Source organism: Gracilinanus agilis, chromosome 5 (genome assembly GCF_016433145.1).
Source record: "Gracilinanus agilis isolate LMUSP501 chromosome 5, AgileGrace, whole genome shotgun sequence".
Taxonomy (NCBI): domain Eukaryota; kingdom Metazoa; phylum Chordata; class Mammalia; order Didelphimorphia; family Didelphidae; genus Gracilinanus; species Gracilinanus agilis.
In genome coordinates this window covers 187,365,715-187,370,218 of record NC_058134.1, presented here as the reverse complement: position 1 = coordinate 187,370,218, position 4,504 = coordinate 187,365,715, and positions in this window count along the sequence as shown.

The window sequence follows — 4,504 nt, the reverse complement described above, 5'->3', positions numbered from 1 at the left end:
CGCTCAGTGTCTGTCAGAGATCTATTGGCTCCTGAGGTCTGAGTTCTAGTTTTTTCCAAGGTCAAGCCCCCTGGTGGATTCCCTTGCTTGATCCTCTGCAGGAGGTTCCTTTACAAGTCTCAGGGAGCTACTTCCACAGTCGTATACCCGTCTGCACTGGTTCCCCACTTAGGCTTTAGTTCCTGGTTGTGTCTGCCTCCACCCACGCCTCTGCTCAGCCAGCACCCACGCCTCTGCTCAGCCGGAGCTCTGCTCCCAGCGTCCACTCTCTGCTCCCGCGCGCTCAGATTTCGCGTGCGTTCTTGACTTAATGGGGTCCTAAGTCTTGCTGCTCTCAGGAACAGGTCCCGGAGCTGCCAATGACTCGATGGGTGCCCCAAACTTGCTCTATTTCTTTTTAGCTGGGTTCGGAGCTATAGGTGAGTGTGGAGGGGTTGGGGGTGGGGCGGTTGCTCAGCCCGCGATTGAGTGAGAGCCCTTTTTAGCCTGGAAATGTCTCGATTCCACGTACCTTCCACGCTGTGCCCTGTTGTGGGGTTCCTCCGTTCGTCTGGACTTGTTTTTATGTCCCCTTGAGGAGTTTTGTGTGTTTCGGTCAGGAGAGGTTAAGAGCTGCTTCTTACTCTGCCGCCATCTTAACCCGGAAACCGACTTTCACTTTATTCTTAAAGGTGAGCTCTATTCTCAGGATAGTGGGGGCATTCTCTTAAACTTTAGTTTTTCCTTGCTACTACCTTTAACTCTATTTCTGGGTTTCCACAATTTTTAATTCTTCCCCTGTGGTATGATGACCTGTGGGCTGTGACCTCTGAAAAGCACTTCCCACTGCTGATGCAATCACCTCTTAAGTCTGCTGATCAGAGCTCAGAGCACTATGTGCTATCCAGTGCTGGGTCTCAGAGTCTAGCCTCAGGATTTGGCAGAGACTTCAGGCCTCACTCTGTGCTTGATCAAGTCAGGCACACTGTGAACTGCCTTGCCTTGGAGATTGTAACTTAGTCTTGAGCTTGGGTAGGAGCTAATTCTGGGCCTTGGATTGAGTTTACATAGGCCTGGCCCACTATAGACTGCTTTGCACTGGGGCTTGAGAACTTGCTCTGGACTTATACAAGCATACTACCTTGAACTAGGGTTCAAGTCCTAATTACAAGCCTGAGCTGGGGCTCCCATAGTTGCTCTGGGCTTACATAGATTAAGAGTGCTACACAGACTGACTTGCATTGAAATTCAGGACCTCAACATAGGTTTGGGCTGGGGCTTGGAACATTAAGGGGTGTCATTGGGGTTGTATTGCTATTGGCTCAGGCAGACTCTTAGGGTCTTGATGTTGACTTGGGTAAAAGTTCAGAACCTGGAACAGTAGATATGGGGGAGGTGGGCCAGGAAGGGTGGGCTGTCTATTGGTATGCCTGGGTATTCCTCAGTGTGGCCTCCTGTGAACTATGCTCCCTTTCTACCCCAGTGAACCAGACCCTTTCTGCCTACCTTTCAAGTTGTTTTATGCATGGAAGTTGCTTCAGTCCATCTCCTTGTGTGTTCTTTTGCTCTAGTATTCCTTTTGAGGTAATATTTTGAGGTTGGTTGGTGATGATTTTCATAGTGGTTCAAACTTTCCCTTTTACTTTGCCATCTTGGCTCCTAAAATAGTTTTTAAAAATTAATAAAAAAGGAAGAATAACCATCTAAATAGTAGCCAGAGACGGCATCATTTGCTTGTTTTTTATTAATTCAAGCATAAAAATGTATATTTGCCCTGTACTTTAATGCCCAGAGAGTAATCTGATAACCTTAAAGGTATCAACCCATGATACTTGAATAGTTAATGAATCCATGGCTTCACCAGTATTGTTGTGAGGAAGATTAGTTAGTAATTAATTAAGAATTAAGGTTCATCTAGCAGGAAAGGCTGGAGCTGGAGAGTTCTATGATGGAATGAAGGAGGAGGAAGTAGGTGCCTTGTGCCCTGAGAGAGAGACTCCATTAGGGGTGGGCAAAAACTGTTGCCAGTCCAGGGAGATCTCAGACCCTGATTTCCTTGGGATCCTGAGTGGAGGTGGATTTCCAGCAAGAGGAGAAGACCTATAGAGCAGAACCAAGAAGAGGAGGAGTTTGAGACCTGGTGGACAGCACCTCAAGTTCACTCACTCTACTTGGTATCTTGGACCACCTAGGATTTTGGCATCCTGTGAACCTCTTTGGAAAACTGTGAGAACCCTCAGAGCCACCCCTCTGATCCATAGCTGTGCTGTTCAAGTCTGGCTGGTACCAGGCTTGAATAAGCTTCCCAGAGACTGCACTGCTTCTTGGGCCCTGCCTGCTGGATCACTTAGATTAGAGTAGAATAAGTCCTCCCCTTGCCCTGTGGTTTTATCACACTCCAATTCTTGCATTCTCTCCTTTATTCCACAATATAATTTACTTCTCTAGCAGTTGATGCTGTGACTGCTCACAGACAGCTGATTCTGAAATGACTCCCCCATAGATAAGCATCCATTTCTTCTAAGATGAAGTCAATTTCATTTTTGTGTTTATGTGATATTCCGTGACTGTCAGCTACATCCAACATCATCTGATTCTATTCTTGAAGACAGAATAACTGATAAATAGGAGTGAAGTTTCTGAGTAAGGTACAAGCTTTGACTTCTTTTTATTTCCTGACTATGAATCATATTTTCCTATTAGAAAATAGTCTTCCCAACTCGCCTTTAAGACCAGTTTATTAAGAATCCGTTTATTAAAGCAGAACTATATTTAGGGCAGGATCATCAAGGTTTTGAACCAGGGTGGACAATTTAATGCTAACAACAGCACTTTCTGTAGGAGTGGTTCCTCCTCTATCTACACAACTGTTGGTGGCCTTTTACCTGAAGTGTTTCTTCCCCTACCAGGCAGCTTTTGTCCAAGAACTGTTTGTCACCCTTCAGCATAATAGAAACTTAATGATACCTTGCAGTTAGCTTCCTCCTCCTCACCCCTTCTAGTCATACCCCTAGACAAATTCCTTGTGGCATCCTCCTTCCTTGCAAAAAAAAAAAAAAAAAAAAAAAAAAAAAAAAAAAAAAAAAAAAAAAACATCAGAAAATAGGTGTCTCTAAGCCTGGCTTCTTCCCCACTGCTCCCAACTTCACTACCCTAGGCTCCTTCTCCAATAAGGGCAATGAAAATTATTGTGCCAAATAAAATTTTCATTTGACTCTTGCCCTACACTCAAAATCACTTTGATACTAGGTGACATCAATGTAGTATTATAACATTTTTTGTGTGTATGGTTTATGATGAAACTAATTCTATCTGATGTTCCACCTGTGTAAGGAAATTATTTGAGATTAGTCCTTCCATTTAGCTCTGACTCCTTTCTCTTCTGTTTCCACTGACGGTCAAAAATTATTAGATAAATATTACATATTTATAGCACTAAAAATGTTTTTAATTGGTCTAAAAATTATGTGATTCTGTCTCATTTTATAATACTATGCCACTATCATTGTAATCAATACAGCCATTTTAGTTGTCATTAGCTTTCCTTGATGGTCTAAGCTCATTTAGATCTTTATCAGCATGTTTTGTGTTATTTTTACTGGATAGTAAAACATTTATGTTCATCCATTTACCTACCTTTGATTCCATGTTCTCTCACTGTTTTTTTTCTTTCAAATATTAGTAACAGTGGCTTAACAATCATATCCGTCAATTCTTTCAGGACCCCAGGAGGTAGTTTAATTGGACCAGGTCATTTGAATTCATCCAGCAAAATTTAGATGTTCTATTCTACGTTCTACTCATCTAGCCATTTTTTCCTATCTTGTCTAGTGAAAAAGGCCATTCTCTTTGACACAGAAAGCAAAAGTAAAATAACAATTAAACAATTATTTTCCAGACAACAATAGCTAAAGGCAAACATTTTTATATTGCTTTAAGATTTGTAAATATTACTTTACAAATACTATTGCCTTCTAACTTTACCACAACCCCTGAAGGTAGGTACTATTCACTGTCACCATTTTACAGATAAGGAAACTCTAAAGGACAAAGGTTTAGCGACTTACCTGAGGTCACACAGGTAATATTTTCCTAATCCTGAATATGTACTTGGAGCCTTCATAATTCCAACTGCACTCTTCTCTCCACTGAGTTAAGTCAGCTACTCACCTCTCTTATCCGTTATCTCCCATATATCCAAACAAAGTTTTATCCATTTTAATTTTCTTCTTTCATTCATATAATTGTTTTCAAAATATTTTTGCTGTCCTTGGCTTCCCTGCCAGGCAATTTATTTTGTGTTTTACCACTCCTGATAGTCTTTCAGTACTATGCAACATTCTGACATTCTTCCTTTTTAACATTCCTTTGCTCCCATCATCTATTTTTTAAATGTTTTATATTTATTTTTCCAATTATATATAAAATAATTTTTAATATTCATTTCTTAAAATTTTGAGTTTCAAATTCTCCCCCTCCCTCTTTCCTGTTCCCTCTATTGTTAAAAAAGAAAACATAGACCAAA